Source organism: Falco rusticolus, chromosome 5, assembly GCF_015220075.1.
Source record: "Falco rusticolus isolate bFalRus1 chromosome 5, bFalRus1.pri, whole genome shotgun sequence".
Classification (NCBI taxonomy): domain Eukaryota; kingdom Metazoa; phylum Chordata; class Aves; order Falconiformes; family Falconidae; genus Falco; species Falco rusticolus.
Window position 1 is genome coordinate 56,458,358 of NC_051191.1, and position 22,559 is coordinate 56,480,916.

General features: G+C 41.4%; 1 protein-coding gene and 1 long non-coding RNA gene across 11 annotated transcripts in view; one reads left to right on the top strand and one right to left on the bottom strand.

Annotated features, from left to right (window-relative positions):
• The window catches only part of TNRC6B (trinucleotide repeat containing adaptor 6B), a 141,490-nt gene extending 122,837 nt beyond the window's left edge, over window positions 1-18,653 (bottom strand). For 4 of the 10 annotated variants that reach the window (XM_037389285.1, XM_037389282.1, XM_037389278.1 and 1 more), the window contains exon 1: window positions 18,345-18,452. The gene's annotated coding sequence lies outside the window, so the exon portion shown is untranslated. Of the gene's footprint in view, window positions 1-18,344 lie in introns of all 10 variants that reach the window. The other 6 variants (XM_037389273.1, XM_037389272.1, XM_037389284.1 and 3 more) reach the window with 5 other exon arrangements.
• On the top strand, window positions 18,653-20,271 carry LOC119148744. The gene is made up of 2 exons (XR_005104480.1): window positions 18,653-19,434; window positions 20,141-20,271. It is a non-coding gene; the product is annotated as an uncharacterized LOC119148744 (long non-coding RNA).
• The last annotated feature ends 2,288 nt before the right edge of the window (window positions 20,272-22,559 follow it).

Genomic DNA, 22,559 nt, shown 5'->3' on the forward strand with positions numbered 1-22,559 from the left:
TAAATATAATGCGTAAAAATGAATCCCATTACCTACCAACTGTCAGGTATTTAATCCTATTTTGAAAGCATAACTTGTCAGCAGCACTGAACTGGCTAACACTCAAGCCCATTTCAAGTCATTCAGAATCCACCACCCTGCTTAACCACAGCTAGAATTAAATACTTCAGTTTTGGTTTTGCAAAACATAACCAACTGCCAGGAATGAAGAGAAGTCCAGATCTATTGGTTTACCACTATATGTCCAAATTAGTATCACAAAAATCTAAACTATTCCAGTTACAATTATTCAAGCACAATAAAAGAAAGGTTTGTTGTGAAGGTAACCATCAAGTGACATTTCTAAGTTTACTGCATCATCTTGTTGACTACTGCTCATGCTTAATGTACAGCATTATCTAGTCACAAACTGTTCCTGTCGTTGAACTAGCTACTATAAACTGTCTTTTTTTTTTTACTGAGCTTCTAGCATTAACGAAGATCTTTCTAGCATGATTTCCATTCAAACGATTCCTGACTAGAAACAGTGCATTTGGAGACAAAAGGGGGTCTTTGCTGCCACTGTGGTTTAACTGTTCCTTTGCTAAGTGAGTAAATGTTTGACAGCAGCAAATTTTAAACTTAAATTTAGTTCTGACTTACGTTGTGGAATGATTCTGATAAAGCAACCAAGAACACACTCTCTGTTCAAAGGACCTCAAGCTGTCTAAAAAACGTCACCTCACAAAAACTAGCTGCTGACATAACTACACAAAACCACTGCATACCTAATTAGGATATTGGGAAGCTGGCTTACAGTCATTCACAACTTCAAAACAATACAGAAATATTTGAAGTTTTTTTCATCTACAGCACACTGGCACCGTAACAGTAATGATTTACTATAAAAATTATCCAGGACAATCCAGGTGTCACTGTGGTAGTCCTTCCCTACTTCACTTTTCAAGGCTGAAGAGGGAAATGCAACGTGTAATCAATTAGAAACAATTCAGTAGAAGGAGAGACACTACTGGTAGTTAAGAGAGGATTTATGACCTCTTTCTTTCACATTGTTTACAACCACCTCTTTGCATTAGTGAGGTGGAAGGAAATCCAGGAAGGATTAGCACTTCAAGGAAAAATGAACTAAAAATATGACTCTAAAGAAAGCAGCTGGGAGGAATGGGGAAAAGGCAGAAAGCCTCGAGAACAGCACTGAGTAATGGCAACTGAGTATTTCACATAATCACCATGGTATACTACAGCAAAACACGACATGGAATAAAATGTCCATGATGTTTAATTCAGTGTTGGCTGAATAACATCACATTCTGCTCAATATTAACTTCTCGGCGCTGATGGTTTTTTTACTATATGGAAAATGGTTCAGCTGTTAATGTAGATATGACACAGCCACCTTCAACAACATGATAAATAACTGTAACTTGGAACAGATACCACACACACTAGTCTGCTCTCCCCTTCCATGGGAACATTAGAATAGAAGGACTATACAGAAGTTATGTCATTAACCTCTGTGTACAGAAGACAAGCTCCAATTCACAGCACTTAAATCCTTTCACATCAACAGCCCAAATATAAATTAGTAAATCACTTTCATAAATCAGAACACTCACAAAGATGGGGGGGTGTTATTGCTAAATGGACAATTACACAACATGATCTGCTCAAGAAAATTCAATCATCAGTGAGTTTGTTGTTTGGGGGTTTTTTTGTTAAAGAACATCTTCCCTTTTCATTCAATGTTAAGGAGGACATGAGAAACAAGTGCAGAAGGATACTTCTCAAATAACATCTATGGGACTTTTCCTGAGCAAATGAGTAATATTTCTTAACTCGTGTCTATATAATCTTTGGAAAGCAAAAAAAATATTCTTGATCAACTGGCTACCAGATCATCACTTTCAAAAGCTGACTAAGGAAAGGCAGCCCTGGACTGCACAAAACTGGTCCCAAGTCAGACTTTCTATTTAGAAGAACCTGTTTCTAGCTCTTCAATCTGAAGACAGCCTTGAAACATGAGCTGAAGACAGAACATCGCATTGCCACCTTCCCAATGTTCCAAAACATCTACATAAACAACACTCAAAGTGCTAAATGATTCTCCTCCCACTAAAGGAAAAAAAATTTGAAAAGTGTATTTTTAAAAATGATTTGCTTACAACCTGTTGCCACTTTTTACTGCACAAAGCAGCATAAAAATTCACTTGTTTCCTGCTCATACTGATTTTGCATAAGAATCTGTTAAAGGTTACAGTGAACATAAGAGGTATTTCTCCCTACTTCCCCTCAGCAGCCTATCATACAATACACATTACTTCTCAACTGTAATCAAGGTTCCATCCCAACTATAATCAGCCCAAGGCTGCCAACTGATTAAGTTTTCCGAAGTCTGTTGAGCTTTGTCCCATTATCTTTTCAGGGTGCCTGAAGCATGTACATATACACACATTTATATGCATGTACACATATATTTATGTAATGAATGTCCTCAAAACTATTTCTACTTTTTCTCCTTCAACACTCTACCACAGTGTTTATGGAAACTATCAAAACTGAGGTTGTTGGGAAAACTGACCAACAATGTCATCTTGACAGCATGCATAGCAAGAGTTTTGGTGAAGACTGGAGCATCTGGGAATAAGTAACAGTGAGTTGAGAATACTGGCTATTTTTTCCACTCTATATCAGAGTTTTATCCAGCCAACACAATGAAAGAAATTGTTTAGCAAAATCGGAAAGAAACTATCACTACAAAAAAACCTCATTATTTTCAACTCTTCATCTTCTGTTCTCTTAAGTCTTGCAAACTAATGCTTTTCAGTCACAAAAAAGAACTACTTCACACAGTTAATAAAGCTTCAACATAATAATGGTAGCAATACTCGGAATCCTAGTAACAAGCAGTCATTACCATAAGTATTATAACTATCGTGCAATTTAATGATGCCCTGGTGGCAAAAGTGGGGATGCAGTCAACACACTCAAAAGTGCCAGTAATCCATGCATGTATACTAGCATTCCCAGCAGTTCAGCACTGCAGAAGCAAAATCAGTACAATGCTTTCAAGCCTTATTTCAGGACATTTGCAAAATGACAGAAAGTCTTCAGAATACAGAGGACCTGAGTTTCCTGGAAGAAAGGTGAACGGGAGAGGGGATGTTATACTGGACCAGAGACTTTAAATGTCTTTCTCCATCTTAACCAAAATGTTACGATGAGAAAGAAGCCTAACTCCCAACAGCTCAACTTTAAACCTGAATGCTATAAATAACTTCTTTAGTGCTGATAATACCAACAGAAACATCCCATGCAATTGTTCATACCATGAAAGACAACTCAGGATTGAAGGTTTCCTTTTGAGCCACAAGTAACAGTCACCAAGTCCTATGTAACAGCACATTTATCGAAACCAGCAGTAGTAATTAAATTAAAACTGGTAAGATAGTAAGTAGGCATGTGCACAGAGAAGGGGGAGGGGTGACATCCACTGACACGTTTAAATGGCAACTTCAGCAGTTACAAGAGTTAAAGGCAGCACTACTAAAAATCGTTCAAATGCAACACAGGAGCGGAAGATACTGCACCTTTCAAACTCTTCAGTTCTTATTAACTTCCTGTAGAAGAGTACCAAAGTTTCCGCTGTTAAACTATCCTTCTGTTTCATTACCGTTTACAGTAAGAGCTATGTTGTTAGGAAATACACACCAGCGAGGCTGTGGCTGTATTGGTGCTAACTCCAACTGCAGGTCTGACATGCAGATGCACACACAATGCTGTACATAGAGCAGCTCTAGACCACAGCACAACAATCTGTAACCCTGCTTTGGGGAGATGTTTACAGCTAGGCTGAGCCAAGACAGAGCCAGGAGGGGGACCAGGATGATCGGAGAACGATGCTTAAACTACAATTTGCTTTTATTTTTTACTTCACCCTGCTAATTTACACCCCAGAATTTTCCAAATGAATGTTCCGTATTTATCACATTTCTAATCATTAATAACCGAGGATTTGTTCTATACAAAGACATTCTGACTTCCTACTAACATGATTATATAGGCAGAAAGTCCAAGACCTTAACACTATTATTGTCAAAGAACACAAATACTGAGTTGTTAAGCAAATAATTCTAAACTATAATTGCAGACACCAACTTTCAACATAACCAGCTGCCAAGTTCAGCTTCATCAATATTTATAGCATGACATCCATCTGAGTTTTACTTTTCAGCTATTTAGGCACCTAAGAAAGGAATAGGAAGCTAATTCTCAACAGTTGCTCTATATTCAACAATGTTTTTCTTAACATTCTTCAAAGAAATGAGACAACACGCTCATTTTTATCGTTATTTTTAAGAATTTAAAAACAAAATTAAAGTTATTAGCGATACAATCCTAGTCTTCAACACTGCAATCTCTGATAAACACGTTCAGTAGGAACTACTGAATGTGGAACCACTTGCAAGAAGAATTTTGGACCTGCTAAAGTAAGCGTATGTGAGGCCAGGACCCCAAATTTTCAGTCTTTTGGTTTGGCACAAAACAGTTCTTCAACATTCAAATCCAATCTGTCTAAAAGTGTCATTTAAAAGATAGGTAACTAATCTTTACTATTTCCACCAAAAATATACCAGCCTACATTCAGGCTACCTACTTGCAATACATAACAACTGATTTTCATAGTCAAGGTCTCCCACCATATCTAAAAACCTAACTCTTTACATTTGCTCCTAGGTTTGAAAGTTTTTCACCTTTGTATGTTAGGTTTTGCTCATCCTTCATTCAACCTGAAACTGTAGTAATAAAAATTATTAGGGTGGTTTTTTGAGTTAAAACTCTGTAAAATTAAAGTTACTTTTAGTCTGTTTACATACCCAGCTGAAGTGGGGGCAATTTAAGCTAATATACAGTTTTCATACATAAAGCAGTACCAGCTTATCTAGTTACCTGAACTGGTGAAAGTAACATTATCCAGCATTGGGTAAGCACAGGGTTAGAGCTGGAGACAGAACAGACCAATTATGTCAGTGTATTATTGCCCTGAGGCCACCAGCACCTTATGCTGTCAGAAGTGTTTTCCATGTCTTACTGGCCAATATTAAAAACATTTGATACAATGGGACTTCTACCATTTTTCCCCTTGTTGCCTAAACTTCAGAATTACCAGGAGGGCTCTCTGATTCCCTGGCCAGGTGAGTTTCCACAACAGCTCTCTGGGAAATAAACATTAGTCATAAATACTCAGGTTGCTTACAGGTAAGTCATATTGGAGAGTGGGTTAGAGTCCCACAGGAATATGCAAATGATTATACACATTGTCAAGTACTGGCATGGTGGCTTAGAGTCCCACCAAGATATATGTAATGCACAACTGTGTAAATCCTTACTCTATTACAGGGATGCCTGGAGTCCAAATTTTGGGTATTGGGAATTTGAACCTTTGTTGGATACTATCTGCTGGATTTTGGGTACTAGTAATTTGAAATTTGGATGGGATATTGTTTGGCATCTTGTGTATCAGTAATCTGAAACTTTGTTGGACATTGTTTACTGGATTTTGTCTCTCTTGGACTCTGTTTGCCAGATTTTTCTGTCAGATTTTGTTTAAGTATTGGGTATTTGTGATATTGAAAACTTTGTAACATGGGAACTGGACATTCTACTGGGGGGGGCCGTTCTTAAGAGCTCTCCATTGGGCTCTGTATTAAGATACTGGAACAAGTTTGGGGGTGACCCCCTCCCTCAGAAAAAAATTAGTAGAATAGCATAATCACTGGTGGCCCTTGTATACCTTTGATGAGCAGGATAAATGGCATAAGAACAGAAGTATAAATTATAATACAGTATTGAAATTAATATTGTTTTGTAGATGCACAGGAAAAAGAAGTCCCATTTGTGGATTTTATTTTTTTGCCTTGAGAAGTTATCATGAAACAAGAAAGAAATATAAATTTATTATATTTTATTCTAATGTGTCAATGATGATGGAGGATAAAAAGAAATTGCCTCTGTGTTGTTCTGCTTGCAGTATTGGGAAAAGGTGTTTGAAAATGAAGAATGAAGAAGGGGATGCGCAACTGATGGTTTCAGGATAGTGTTTGTAATAAGGAGAGATTTTTGCCTAAGGAAAAAGAACGGTGCTAGAAAAAGCTAGGGAAGAGAATTACAGAATCAATTACTTTTACTACTTTGTGCTGCAGATATAAGAAAGTTGCAAAAAGTAGGTGGTATGTCTGGAATGTCAATCTCAGTTGACAGAAATTACTTGTAAGATTTATAACAACAGAAAGGAATTGGAAAGAGGGCAAAAAATGAAAGAGAAAGTAAACAAGAAACAAACAAATTTCAGCAACCACATTTACCCCAGCCCAAGCTCCATCCTGAGATGGAGAAGAGGTTTCCTGAAAGGATGAGGGCATGGAAGAGGGCAAAGAATGGAGGAAATACAAGGAATAGAAACCCTTTGAGGAAAGATCAGTGCAAAGAAAAAGGACACTGGAAAAACGAATGTCCAAAGAAACAATCAGCTGACTGGATACCCTGTCTGCATCTCTTCCAGAGACAGACCTGCTTACGATTGGTACGAAGATTCCAATTGACAGAGACTGGGGGTGAATTTAGAGGCATCCCTAGCAGGATCCCCTGCTGCCAATGAAGCTGGGAAATGAAACCCTAGACTTCTTGAATAGATATAGGAGCAACTTACTCCATTGTAACTAGTTGTAGGGGCTTCTCAGTAAATTTAATATGCCAGTTGTTGGGGTTACTGAAAAGAGAGAATTAAAGAATAAAAAAATTTTGAAACCAATGGTATATCAAATTGAAAGTAAATCTTTAATACATCAGTCCTTGTATATGCTGGAATACCCTACACCTCTCTTAGGTCCAGATTTACTTAGTAAACTACAGGCTCAAATAACTTTTTTTTGAGATTTCCATTCAGTTGTATATCCCACGGGAAAAACATCTGGAAGGTGCAAATGTATCTACAGCAACGGGAACAATGAAGTGAACCCGAAATCTTCTAAAAAATCCTGGATGCTGTATTTCTGTTGATATAGGCTACTGAAGTACCAGGGAAAGCTAACACCACACCAATAAAGGCAGAATTAAAACAGAACTCCAAACCGATAAGAAAAACAAGGGGTGGGGGGGGATGACCGGAACAATATCCTATGAAAACGGAAGAAAAACCTGGATTAGAGACTTAGACTTGTACCACATACTGTGACCTCAGTGCTGGAACAAGGACACCACTATTATTGCCTAGTAGAATGATCCAACATCAAGCAATATTATTGGAACTGGACGATGTAAGTTTAAAGGTAACAACCTCTTTGAATCCTGGTACTTTGTTGCTGGTACCTGATGATACAAACCTACAGCATAACTGTATATTAACTACTGAACAAGTCTTTTCCAGCGGGCCAGATTTGAAGGATGTTTGACTGGAAAATCTGGAGTGGACTCTTTATGCTGAAGGGAGAATGACCATCTGGATATGCAGTGGTAACTTTTGAGGGTGTGATTGAATCATAACCCTTGTCATCAAATACTTCAGCATAAAAAGCTGAATTAACTGCCTTGACTAGAGCTTTGACATTGTCACAGGATAAATAAGCAAATATACATATACTTTCTAAATATGCCTTCAGAGTGATACATGCACATGGGGCAGTATGAGAAGAAAGAACTTTTAACCCCACAAAGGTCACCTATTAAGCATGGATCAGAAACACTGAAATTACTAGAAGCTGTTCAAAAACCCAAGAAGTTGGCTGTAATTCATTTTAAGGCTCACCAACCTGGACGTACTGAGGTCATACAAGGGAATTGATTGTAAGGTGGATGAAATAGCAAAGAGGGCAGCCAACAAAACAATAATGAGAACCTTGATTCCTCAAAACCTAGTGAGAACTGAACCGCCCAAATACAATGAAAAGGAGAATGAATTAGCTAAGATGCTAAAACATATAAGGACTTCAGATGGGTGGTGGGTAGCATCTACTGGACAGTGTTTAGTAACAGCTTCCATAACGTGGAAGTTGCTACAGCAGACACATAAAGAAACTCATATGGAAGCAGATGTTATAATTGCAAGTGTTACAAGATATGCAATAGGTCCAAACATGCAAAGCTATGCTGATGAAATAGTAAACCAACATTTAATATGTTGTAAAATAATCCTGAAGTGGAATTAAGACCTCCACCTGGAAAGGTAAAGAAAAGGGAATATTCTGGGGTAATATTGGCAGATGGATTTTTCTGAATTACCAAAATGCAGTAATTATAAATATCTTTTGGTATTGGTAAATACCTTTTCATGATGGCCTGAAGCTTTTCATGCCAAACCAAAGCAGCTCTAGGTAACAAACTATTAAATGAGATTATACCAAGATTTGGAGTTCCAAGTGGAAGTTCATCAAACAGAGACTCACACTTTATAGCAGAAGTAATAGACAGTTTCTGCCCTTTCAGGAATAAAATAGGATTTACATACACCTTGGAGACCCCAGTCTAGTGGGAAAGTAAATAGGATTAATAGGTCTTTAAAGAAAGAATTGGCTAAATTATGTCAAGAAACTAATTTAAAATGGATAGATGTTTCACCTATTGCTTTAATGAGAATCAGAATCACCTCAGAAGTTAGGAAAAGGTGAGCCCATCTGAAGTATTCTATGGAAGACTGTATGCTGTACATTGAACAGGAAAGGAAGACCAAATTAATATTTCTGATGATTGGGAGCTAACTGAATATACTGTCTTTGGGGAAGACTCTTTCCTCATTGTTCTCTGTTGAATATACCTATACACCTGTACCATTGGACATGCTGGTGCATCCTTCCTGACTCAGAGATAAGTGTATCTGAGAACGTGGTTACATTTGAAAGAGAAGTAGAAAGGACCTTTCCAGATATTACTTATTACCTACACTGCTGTCAGGCTTGAAGGTATCCATGGAGGGATTCATCACAGCAGGTTTAAGCCAACTACTTTGCCAGAGTGGACTGTCAAGCAAGAAGGACCTTAACACTTGAAACTAACTTGAGAGTAATGAAGTTCTAGGTTGGGTCTCTTGCAATACTGCCAGGCAGCATGAAAGTTAACTAAAATAAGACACTATATAAATTTGGATTGTATACAGGGAGATTTGAGTTTGTTAACACTATTTCTTTGTAGATACTTGTTTAAACATGTTTTACCAATGTACAGAATTTTGCCTGTTATGTGGTATAGGAGAACTCACGGACACAGCATACTTATTTGAAAATTGTGGAAAGATCAATGAAGGTTATTAATAAGACACAGTATTGGGTATGTACCCATTTCCCTGAAAACACTCATAAAGGAATTCCTCTAGTTAGTATTGCTATTCCATTCAGGACTAATTGGAATAGCTTGCAGGTAAGACCAAAAATACACTAACTGGAACAAGACTGACCTCCAAACTTGGACAAATACTGAATCCACACCTGCCTGACGTAAGGTGTATAAATAAAACCAAGACACACAAATAGAGCTCAGGTTATTTGTGGGGCACTACCCACATTGTGATTGGTCAACGCAGCTGACAAATCCGTCAGAATTAACTATGACTAAGTACTGGAACGTTCTGTTGGGGACTGGGTGGTATTGGATATATGGCAGTGTAGCACAAAAAGCTTTACCACCAAGACGGTCAGGCATTTGTACATTGGGAGAGATTTTCCCCCCAATATAACTACAGCTGAGAAACTGGATAATAATCTGTTGTTAGTAACTTACCTGCGGAGCTATAGGCAAGTCAACCCCCCCCCCCCTTATAGGAAAACCCATTGGATTTCACTCTTTTGCTAGGTGCATTATTCCTTGTTTGGGGATTGCTGAATTGGAAAAAGCAATGAGAGGATAGCCAGCGACATTACAAACGTCACAAAGGCTTTGCAGGAAGAAATTTCATAAATAGCTCATATAGCTATGCAAAATAGAATGGCATTAGATACGATGTTGGCATCCCAGGGCAGAGTTTGTACTATTGTTAATACTAGTTGTTGTGAGTATGTGGACGGAAGTCGGAGAATTTCTACCGACATAAAACAGATTTGGAAACATACGAAAATGTTGCATGAGATCCAGAAAGATGGTACCTCTTGTGGATTTCAGGAAGTTTGGACTGACTAACATCCCAGTTACCTAACTTACACCTATGGATTAAAAAGTTAATTGTAATTATTGTACTCATGATTGCTATATTTGTATGCTTCCATGTTATGTTATACTGTATCGTGAAGTGCTGTATTGCTGCAATTAAAGAGTAGTTCGGAGAGCGCAAGACTTATGTGATATATGAATATATACAAGTCCCAAAGGGTGAACATCTCCTAAATTTCAGAATTACCAAACTCTGATTTAGTTAAAACAGGAACACGCACAACTTTAGGTCAAGCTGACCCAACCTCTGAAGTTGTTAAATGACTTACCCTCTCAAGTACCCACCATACCAAATTCTCAAAACTCATGAATGAAAGGACTTCTAATCAAGGGAGCAAATCATTGGAAACAAAGAACAGATAACAATAAGAACACCATTAATTATACAGAAAGAGAGAAGGTAAGCTGATAAGGTGCTGCAATACTCAGAAAATTAGTTGGAAGTATGACAAAGGTAATTGTGGTAGTGGGAGATCACGATCTGCAACTCAAATAGCATCCCCCTCCCCCTAAAAGAGGGCAAACCCCCGCTTCGGGAGCACTCATAGTGGGTAAAAAACTTCAGCAGTGCTGTCTGAGGATGCGCGCTGATTTGCATTAGAAGCCAGAAACATCTAACCAATCCTGTGCATAAATGAAAATAAATATGTAATGTGCTATGCATATGCAAGTACTCTACCGTACATAATGTTTACCCTCGAGTAACTTGGTGTGCATGTTAGCAGGAAAGATCCCCCATGCAGCCAGCACTGCAATAAATCAATGTCGGGTTTCTAAACTATCATTTGGTTTGGAGAGTTTTCCTGGTTAGGATTTTTGTAACACCCTGAGACACTTCTCCACAAACTAATTTACTTTCCAACCAACAGGAAGCCTTTCTCAACTTGAATCTATTTTCTGCAATAAATGAATTGCCAAGGACAGGGAAAAGAAAGATGGTTTTTGAATATGGAAGAACCAGAGGAGTTAACTTCCAACAAAAGAGAAGATTATCGGCCAGTTTTGGTTGCTTCTCAGTGCACTCAAACAATTAAAAAGGCCAAGCAAAGGAAGTTATTGACAACCAGCTTACTGTAACTACATAGTTTTAAAAGTGAGTGAAAACACCTATCTGTGCAGTAAAAATCCCACGTTTCTCCCCCTTTCAAGTATCATTCAGCAAAGTCAATGCCATCAGAAACACAGGTAATGTTCTCCTAACCTTTTATTAAATAGAATAGAAACACTGGAATGTGCACGTTCTTCATGCTGTCACCACACCAGCCACTGAAAGTGAATGAGCAGATCCTGAAGCACACGAGCATTTATCCAAGCAAAAAGCACAGCTATATTAAAAAAAAAACACCTTTATTTAAGCTTTAATATCTCACTTTGTTTTGAAGGGCTATAGGAAATACATGAGCTGTGCCTGTATAAAATCACCACAAAAAAAGACAATGTAAGGGTTAGAGGAATTTAGTATTAAGACAGTATCCATCTTTAAAAACTCCCAATGTGAGAAAGTTTTCAAAAATATGAAATATTGACTTATTTTATCAATGCCAATGAAAAATGGTCTGTATTTTGATGAACAGTTCCATACAAGTACTGTGGCTCAATATTTTTTCATTCCTGTTCTCAAATACTCATCTGCATCTCCAATTGCAAAAATAGACAATCGGTACAATGCAAATAAAATCTGACAAGGCAGAAGCTTAGCTGTTTGACAAACAGAGCAAGTTAGAAAGCTAATTTGAAACAAATTCTTCTCAGAGCCCAATTTAATACGGAAGGATATGAATTTAAATTACAATGGCTGTAATAGTAAAACTTCCTGTGTGGACACCCATTTGTGCCAAAGTGCTCTTTTTTTAGCTTCTTACTTAGAAGCAGTTTAAGCTGAACTTAAACAAAACAAAAAAACCTAAACAAGAATTTCAGAAAAAGCATGTGCCCAGCACAGAGTTAAATTGCTATGTTTACAGCAATATAAGAATATCATTATAATCACACAATCACATCTGGGAAAAATCTCAACATGTAAGAATTCTAGAGGGGGTCACAAAGAAGAATATTAAAACCCACAAAAGTAGCTGACAATGTTGTAAAGCAACTATTTCATGCAACATGTATTATGGCCTTCTGAGAGTTATTTTCAGCCACTTCAAGTCAAGGATGGATCATAATCCATTTAGCAGAGAAGAATATTTCTGAATCTGTAGGAAGCTGGGGTAAGGGGACACATTCTCTTCCTCTATCATGGGGGCAAATTTTTTTTTCATCAAAAACTGATATTAATACTTTCTCTAGGTTTTATATTAAAGACATTGCTCCTCAAACTAGTTGCATCCACTAATATTAATTTTTGGTTTCTTAAGTCACAGTGTGCAAGCAACAGAATCCTCAGACATTTGAAGTAGCACTGCACTGTATTAGTAAAGAAAGTACGTATAGGCGATTAAAGCTTCTACAAAAATCTAACTTCTGGAAAAACTTTTAAATCACAAAGTTATGGTACTGCTGTATAAAAAGCAGATTCTACTGTCAGCTGTAGTGAGAAAATAAAGCACACTCCATGGCATTTCAAATGTCTCCAGAAAGACTTACCAGACTTTTTCTAAAGATCCAACATAGATCCCAGGAGAGAAGTAAAAGGTCTTCATACATACAAGCTAAGAGCTGGACAACCTGTGTGTCTTCAGCCACACACAGCTCCTAAGACATCCAAGTTTATAACTAGACTGTGCTGACACAAGGTACCTGGGTAATTTATATCTCTTGGCTGCAAGAAGCAGTAAGACAAGAGGGCCTACTCCCGTTAACATTGGTGGATCACCTTAGGGCCAAAGCATGTTTAGTAGACTGACAAGGCCCTGGAGAGTTACTTTATCTCCTAGAGGTGAACCCCATTCCTACCATGTGTGTGAGAGCCATGAGATTTTTGCAGAGGTCACAGGGCCAGGAAAGTCAGTAATGACTGCCTTAGAGCAGCCCAGATGTTTCTCAACTCTGATCATGTGCAGACTTAATAGACTATAGTCTTAAAACAAGAATGCCGGCATACAGCATTTCAAACATTTAGTTTCTTGATTTAAAATCATACTTTCAATTTAACTTGTGAAACTTTCTCAAAAGTCTACTTCTGCCACACAAAACAGTGGAGAACTGCAAGGCATGACCAATGTTTGCTGTAAGAAAAAAAAAAAAAAAAAGACTCAAGTGGAAAAAAACCCTGCAACCCTAGGATACAGGATGATCAGAGGAACAGGAAGAAGCATTTTCAACTAGCAAAATAGAGGCTAGAATCTAAAAGTCTCTAAACTGAAAATAAAGTTAACGGTATTTATAAAAACTATGTTCTTTGTAGACCACTAGCAAATCAAATAGCATCAAATAAATTTCTGCTAATACAGAACAAACTTCACTACTGAAAAAAATGAATACACTACTAAAAAACCCTTTGTCAGGCTGTTGTTCACTATAGTATTTTTTTAATGCTGTCAAGAGCGATGAGGAAATCATAAAAATTAAGTTCATGTAAAAACATTAATGACTTCTACTTCACTGCTCATTTATACAGTGTTAGCTTATCACCTTTTGCCTAACCTTCTGTCAAGCTATCTAAAATTATCAACTATTTGTTTTGCAACTTTGTTTCTTATCCTTTTATCCGCTAATTAGCTTTTCAGCCTTCAATCTTCTGCCCAACGGGGTCAAACTATATTGACTACCAGTTTATACTTTACACACTTAACTCTGACCGCTGTCCTATATAGCGTGCAGTGTGACTGCTGCCTTATAGTACCTGCCATTTCTCCACAGGCCTAAAAGCTAAACTGGGTAAGAGCTACTTTCAGATCATTTTACCCTTTTAAACAGATAAAGTTTTTAAACAGTGGAAGTCTCAGAACATCAGTTTTCTTCCCAGATTTTTTCACAGAGAAACTATTGTGTTTTTTTCTAATCCACAGACATTAAGTCAGGAAATACATGCAAGATATCCGATTTCAGAACTACTAAAGCTGGCAAGGCCCAGAAATGCAATCCGTACTGACTAGCTGAAACTGGAAAAGGTCATCTCCATAGCTCACTACATGGTAAACACGGAGAACATCCAAACTCCAACCACAACCCTTACACTGATGAGAACTTAAAAACCTCAGAACATTCCCCTACAACATGATGCAAACCATAAGTGCAAAACCAACCTCTCCATCTTACTGCTATAAGAAGGCAAAGGGAAAAATTACTTAATGTACTCACTGCCTATTGCTCTAAAGGAGAAAAAATAAAAACACCACATCTTTGCAGCAAAGCATGCTTACTTCTCTAGAGAGAAAAAAAAAAAAGTACAACACAAAGAGGGTATGAACAGTAAAGCAGAGAAATGTAAGGAAGCATAAGAGTTTTACTATCCACTGAAAGTTACAGGGAACAGCAATCAGAATTATCTCGATTACTATTACCCTAGTCACCTCACAAGCAGAAATACCAACAGGCAACTAGTTGTCTGACAGTGACAGCTGGACCAACTACTTAAAAGTGCCCCTATTTTTATTAGCAGACAGTAGCAGAAAGTTTAGTTTAGATTCACAGGAAATCAAACCAAATTTCTTCAGTCCCTATTCCACACAGTTTGCTGAAAGAACAAGTAAACTTCACATATATAATATATCTGAAAAGGGAGAAAGACAGTAAATGTTAAGCTAAGGAAGACTATCAGCAAGGATCCATGTCTTACTCTACCACATCTGGTCAAACAATTTGAGCAAACTAAGTGTTTGCTCAAAATCTGTGTGCTAAATTCTTACTATTAGAACTGAAAACTGACATCTTGCTATTGTCTCCCCAAGCTAATATAATGTTCCACCAGTAAAATTTCTGAAATTGCAACAAATAGATCTTTAAAAGCAATTCCAGAGATAAATCAGGCAAACACATTTTATAAGCACTGAGGTGACAGAAAACTTAACTTAAAAACAAACAATGCCAGTTCTTCATAATGATGCATTTACTAATCCAGAAATTATACACAGAAAAACTGGCTGAGTGAAAAATAAAATTGAGTAATAAAAAGTTGAATAGCTATAAGCTGTAAGGTACACTGTAAGTAGAAGTATCACAGAATTTGTAAATTTTCAGTATAGACAGAACCTGTGAATCTAATAGCAGCACTACAGAGCAATTACTGAGGAAAGCCATCACAAAGAAGCTGGAAAATAACTGTTAATCGCTATTACTATTATTGCACAAACCAAACACTATCTACGTATAAAAAGACATTCTGAGAAAATAAACACGATAATGGCAATAAATGACACGAACAAGAGACTCTGCATCCAACCATTCTGCAGAAAATGGAGAATAAAGTAACTGAACCATTAAGCAAACTATTAATAAACTCATTCAAGTCAATAACTAAGCTCCTCAGATTTATTCTATGATCTCCAGTTCCTACTGCTTAATTGTAAATCCAGTCTCTTCTGCAAGCAGAAATACACCAGCTTTACTGGAGGAAATACCCCAACAAAAAACCTCACTCAAGAATTCAAAAAGAACAAACCCCATTCGAACATATTTTCAAATATCTTATTCTATAGCAGTCCTCCAATTCTTTCCACCATTCTGGATGCAGCTATTCATGCCACTGTTACAGATGCAGCTATCTCTATATATGATGTATATTATACATTAGTTCTGCAAAACTAATTTATTTCTAATTTCCTACTTCCTACAACAGAAGACAGATCTAAGGTAAAATACACTACCTCAGAAGTATGCAAAACTCTCTCCTGAAGTTCTCTCCTCCTCAAGTCATCCTCAAACATCATGTTTTAATGATCAAACACTCACCACCAAACAGAGGCATGACATACATTCTACCCAAATGTTTCACTGGACTACTCAGTCACACAATCTCTGGTAGATGAAGTTTGTTTGGGTTGGTTTTTTCTTTTATTCAGTTTCAAGATTTTTATTTCCCAATATTTGAGCTTATTATTTAAAGGAAAGCTCAGATTTCCAGCTAAATTTGCAGCCATACAGAAATTGCAGTAACACACTAATTCATAATCAAGAGACACTGACTGGTTTATAATTACATTAAATATTTTTCCCCCAGTACTTCCACGCTACAGGATTGCAGTGATTCCCTTTACTAAGTATCCCGATAAGAACATTATAAGAAAACTGAAACCAAGTTCACAAGAGTAGTACAACCATTTGAATTCTAGCAATTGCGCTGAAACTTCTGAGCTAATGCTCTACATATGTATAGTTTTACATAAAATTGTATATTCATAAAACATTTACATGCAATATAGCTAACCAAGATGAAAGCAAAAAGTGTAATGATAACCTCATCTAGTTTCTATGAAAAAAAAAAAAAAAGTGCCTGCACCTTGTGCCCCCAGAACTTCACAGCAGAAAAGCTAACAGACATTTTTTTGTGTTTTACTACCACTCTGGGCTCTATTCCCCCTTCCCCAGCCTCAACTTTTTGAAGGGTGACTTCTTTGCTGCAGAATTTTTTTATTAAAAGAATTATTAAAAGTATTAAAAGAATACTTTTACCTCCTGCTTAGTTAAACACAGGTAGAAGAGTCACCCTGACAAACCACTCCCTGAGGTACATCTACATGGCTGTCCCTACACTAACTGTGGATCATGTAGGAAAACTTGACTTTATCTTTAAATTCAGGACCTCAGGTAACACAGCTGATGACAGCAAGCTTCTCAACAGCACACATATTCCAAGGAATTTGTACCATTACAGAGTCACCACAGGAGAGGAGGGAATCGTTGAGCAACTTCAGCTTAGCCAAACTAACTACAAAGCTGTTTGTATTTGTGCACATATTTAACAACCCTGCGAATCTAAGGTATTACCACCACAGCATTTGTAGCAGAAACTAAACCCCAGATCATCTGGATGGCATTTCCCAGTAATACTGTCAAGTAGAACAGACCTTTCAAGTACAGAGCTACACAACCCCCAAAGATCTACTTGCTATTTGTCAGGAAAATTTACTAGTTTTAGAGGATGAAAATGTGACACTGAAACCTAACAAATAACGATTACAAAAAAATAATTATGGATTGTGAACAGAAAAATAAACTGGTTAACTTTGTTGAGAGGTATCTTAACAGATATTCTTCAGGTTAGTGAAATGTTAAACATGGAAAAATGACGTATCATTTGCAGTAGTAAGCATGTCTAGCTAGGAAAAGACTTTGTTGAAACCTGGTTTTATTCAACAAGCCTCCGTTATATCCTGTAGCAGATACTCCTACGTGCACGAAGCAGATTTGAGCTTGCAAGATACCATGCTACAAGCAGCGTTATCCACAGCCAGTGAAGTGCCTCCAGAAACAAACATTCGCTCATTTTGCTACAAACAGCTGGGGAAACTTTTTTTTTCCGCCTGGGACACACCTCTGAGCACGGTCACTCCCTCCCACCCACATACACACATTTCAACTAGCATCATGTTCAACACATCCAGTGCGGTTTGTAGTGGTATCAACGTAACCACAGGACTGTCCCCACACCACACAAAAGCACTCTTCCCCCCAGCCACAAAAAGGCTCCTCTGGGTCTTTCCGCCGTTGCACATTTTGCCCGGCCTGGGCGAGCCGGCGGCTCTTCCCCGGGCTCGGCAGCCAGCCGAGCGCACGGCGCTGCGCGCCACGGCGCCGGGCAGCGGAGCGGCCTCAGGGCGGCCCGCGCGTCCCGCCGGGGCCCTGTCGGGAAAACCGGAGGGGGCGGCAGGGGGACCCTCGGCGGCGGCGGGGCGCAGCCGCGGCGCGCGACGGCCGCACGTGAGGCGGGCGGCGGGGAGGGGGCGGCGCAAGCCCGACTCTGCCCCGGGACAGGCGCTGCCGGGGTGGAGGAGGGGGGAGCAGCAGCAGCCCCGGCGCCGTTGGGGCAGCGCCCTTGAGCCGCCGCTCGGGGCCCCTCCCGCCGGCCCGGCCCCCCCTCCTCCCCTCCCCCCCCACAAGGCACCGCAGCTGGGGAACGGGGGAGGGGGCGAGCGCGGCCGGCGCCAAAGGCCCCCTCAGCGGCGGCGCGAGGGTCCTGAAGGCGGGAAGGGCCCTGAGGGAGGCCCGCGGCCCGACCGCCCGCCCTCCGCCTGGGGAAGGGGGGGTGATGGGGGGGCCTGTCCTGCACTCACCGCTGAGGCGCCGCCGCGGTGCGCTGAGCCCCCTTCTTCTCAGTGCCGGGGGCGGCTCCACCCGTCCGCGAAACACGAAGCCAGGAAACAAACGCGAAGAAGCTGCGAAAAACGCCCCCCCCGCTACGAAAAAACCCCACCGAAAAAAAAAAAAAAAAAAAAAAACTTTCCTCGCCGCCGTCTCCCTCCCCCGAGGAGCACGAACCCAAACACACCGAGACACGCCCCCGCACCGCCCCTCGCGCCGCCCATTGGACGGCGCCCCGCCGACCCCTATGCTGATTGGCCACCCCTCTTGCTCGTCTTCTCCCTCCGCTCACCTTTCCGCCCCTACACGCTGCCTATTGGGAAGAGCCTCGGAGATCTCTCCGCCCATTAGCCACGGCCCACGTCAATCACAGCAGAACACCCGCCTCTCAACGCGTCTAATTGGGCTGTCGAGTCACTACAGCTTCACTGATTGGCTGCACTGGCTGACTGTCATCAGTTAAAATTGCCCCCTTAGCAACCCTCACTAGCTCCCACCCCTTCTTCCTTTCTGCCAGTTGGCTGCGAGATTTGCGCCTTAAATGGGGCACCAGCGCGCCCGCCCCTACTTGCCCCGTACGGATTGGGTTGAGGGTCGCACCCTCGGACACCATTGGAGAAGGGATGTGCCAGTTACACCGTAGCGGCGCGAAGATCCGCCCACCGAGCTGCTCTCCTTGGCGGCCTCTTCGCGGCGACGTTGGGGCCCTTCTCAGCCGAAGCGGGAGGGGAGGCTACGTCAGGGTGCCTACTTCACTTGCCGGCCCCAAGGGCGGGGCACTGTGACGGGCACACGTGATACCGAATCCGGCCGCGGTTGTCGCCGCTCTGCGGCACCAAGTGCCCCCGCCGCGGAACGGCAATAACGCCACACTCCCTACCGACCCCAACGACATTTACCACTTGCCCCGCCCCTCCCTTCACGGGTATGCCCGCCCTGAAACAACTATTGGGCAGGGAAGATGTCGGTCGTGCTGCTCACTAGGCCATTGGCGGGACGCCGGCGCCTCCGCAGCCAACTGGCAGCCGCCCCCGATGTCAGCCGCCGGATGACACAGCAACCGTAGGCATTGGGGTGGCCGCGTGGGGGAGGGGAGGGGAATGAAGTGCCTTTGATTGGTTGATTTCACTGTCTGTCTTTCTGGAGAGCGGAGGTGGGGCGGGGAGGGAGGTGACGGGCGGGGCGAGCGGGTGGGCGGGGCGGGGCGAGCGGGTGGGCGGGGCGGGGCGGTGTGCGTGCTCTGCCGGGCCCCACGTGGCCCGCGCAGTTGCGCGCGTGACGGGGCCGGGCGAGGCCGTGAAGGGAAAGGGAGGACGGTGCGGTCAAGGTGGCCCATGGCGACAGCACGGCTGGCCCCCGCGCCCCGCCGACTGTGCCCCCGTCTCTCTCCGCACACGGCGGGAGCGCAGCGCGGTGGGCTGTGGGGAGGGGGATTTGTGGCCCATCTCTCTCCTGCCAGCCTCCATGTTTCGTCAGGCCTTGCCCTCAGCTGTGGAGGCTGGCCGTTGGTGGCGTCAGGGCAACCCGGGGGTGGCCAGTGGTCCCCGCGCTCCCCTCATTACTCAGCCCACGCGTGTTTTACGGGTGGAATCTGGGGTTCATTAGGGGCTGAGAGGAGCTTGGCTGTCGGCTTCCATGAAGCGGCATTTTCCCCTTCATGTTTTTGTGAGCTGGCTGCGGGTTCCTTTGGAACAGGGCCTGAGGCTTTGCAGGCTGTGGCGCTCCAGGCAGCTCGGTCCGAAATACCTACAGTCCTTTCATTTTGCAGGCTTCTCTGCGCTGAATATGACTTACAATTTTCAGATGGAAGCAATCGGAAAACCTGTGAAAATCGCTTTTGCAGTGACTACAATATAATTCGTCAATGTAATTGTTAAAAATAAACACTGATCTTCCGTATTTATGGAGTGGGCTGATCCAGAAGCAGGGCTGTGGGGCTGGGCAGGTGGAGACTGAGGCAGGAGCTGGCCTGGGGACACTTTCCTGGGTGGCAACAGTGAGCCGGGGGTGAGGGGAGGCACTGCTGGCCCTGGGGCTGGAAGGGTCTGGAGAGCAGGCACGGGGCAGTGCTGCTCGATTTCAGGCAGGGAAGGAAGAAAATGTGAGATGAATAAGCAGGACCCACGTGGGACAAAGGTGGGTTTAGCATTAGCAGAGCAGAAGAGCATGGCCAGAGGAGCATGGAAGTCACTGAAACTGACGGGGAGAGAAAACACTGAGGGGTATACAAGGAATAACAAGAAGCATGTGGAGGATAAACTAGGAGGAGTGAGAGGGTATCCTTGCTTTTATCAAATTTCTATGCTCATTCTCTTCCTTATTCTCCAGTATTTTTGAAGGCTGCTGTTACCTTAATGGCCGTCACTTCCTGATCTCACCCAGGGTTGCATGCCAGTGTACAATGTTTTAATTTGATCTTCTCCAGAGAATCCTATTACAGCCTGATCAACAAAATGTTGGGCCATTGAAAATACTGTTTTGGTGAAGAGAGAACTATAGAGATGTGATGTGCCTGGCTCATTAGTGAACAGGTCTATGGGTGTTCAGTGAAAACACAGTCTGTCTTGGAAGAGCCATAGAGCCCTTCATAGGTTAGTCATCACCAGGAGGGACAGCTGCCAGCACAGCAAAAAATGTGCTGCTGGCAATGACAGCAGACAAGATCCATGCAAACTCGGGCTGCACAAGTCAGTAAACAGCGGTGAATCTTTTGATGGCTTCCCCATTCAGTAATGGTAATTGATTTTTACATTGATTGGTGGAGGAAAGAGCCCCATAATACAAATAAGACTTTATACTGGGTATATACAGACTTGTAACTGTAGTGCTTTAAGGAATGCAAAAGGCACTGTATAAATCAATACTAAACAGTAGTACAAATTGGAGATGCATCTCACCTCTGTTCTTCATGGTTTATTCACTGGGTAGGAGCTCTCTATGGCCACATGTATTTTTCTTGGTGTAAGCAGAAATCACTTGTATAATAAGAGTACAGGTTGCACGCACTGGGAGAGAAGGGTATGTCCAAGATGCTGGTTGTTTTTGCCATAAGTGGGAAAAAAAAAAAAAAAAAAAGTAATTCCCTGTTCACATTTCCTTTCCCCTTACTGGTGTTGTTTTGCAGGTTTTCCTTGGTATGTTTTGCTCAGGGTTTTGGCACACTTGTAGCGGGACATGGAAAGCAAGGTGAAGCAATATGATTTATTTTGCATAAGCCTAGAAAACCAGAAATTTTCATTTCAGAGGAGCCAAAGATACCACACTCCATTGTCCCTGTAGTTTCACGCTACAAAACAAATTTGAACTGTAGAAAGCAAGCAGATTTTGTTGGTTTGAAATGATAACAGATGACTCAAAAATTCCCACCCGGGTTCATCTGTGGTTTTGGGGGGATTGCAGCTCCCACGATAGTTTCTGGCTCTCATAAAGTCCAAACACGCGCAAAATCGTTCTTCCTACTTTTTCATACCTCCCCCATTGCCACTTCTGTCCGAAAAATGGGACCAAGTTGGCTGGTGAAATTGCATTTTTTCATCCACTGGATGTCAGTGTTACACCATTGCTGCGGTGCATTCCCAGGTGCTGGGAAAGATTGGGCTTCATTGAGGTGAGGACTTTTGGAAGATCTTTGTGGTGGACAAGTGATGTGAAAAACCATTGAATCTCAGAGGAATGGGCTTGCTGTGGCATGAACGTGCTCCCTTTGGTTTCTGCAGAAGCAAGCTGGGACCCTGCCTGCAAACGTCTTAAAGTCTCCAGCCTCACAGGGACAGGCACACTTCAGTGTTGGGGTCAATTCCACAACCTTTTGACTACTCCAACCTCATCTCATTATGCCATGAAAATACATGGCCTCTTTAAAAAAAAAATAAAAAATTACTTGAGATATCAGAGAGACAAATAATACTACACCTGACAAGGATGTAGTACAGGTAGAGGCTGTGTGAAGGGACTTCTCTAAACAAACAAGGAGTGCTGCCAGGCTGGGACATTTCCGAATGCAGGAATGAGAGGGGACAAAAGACTAGAAGCAGCTGTGGTATTTGGAGTTGAAAGTCAGGGTTTTTTAGGTCTGACACTGGTTTATTATTTCCAGCAGTGCCACAAAATCTTTTTTATAGGCTTGCTAAGTTTTTTTAATTAATGTACCTGAATGAACTCTGGATAGTCATCACTAAAAGCTACTG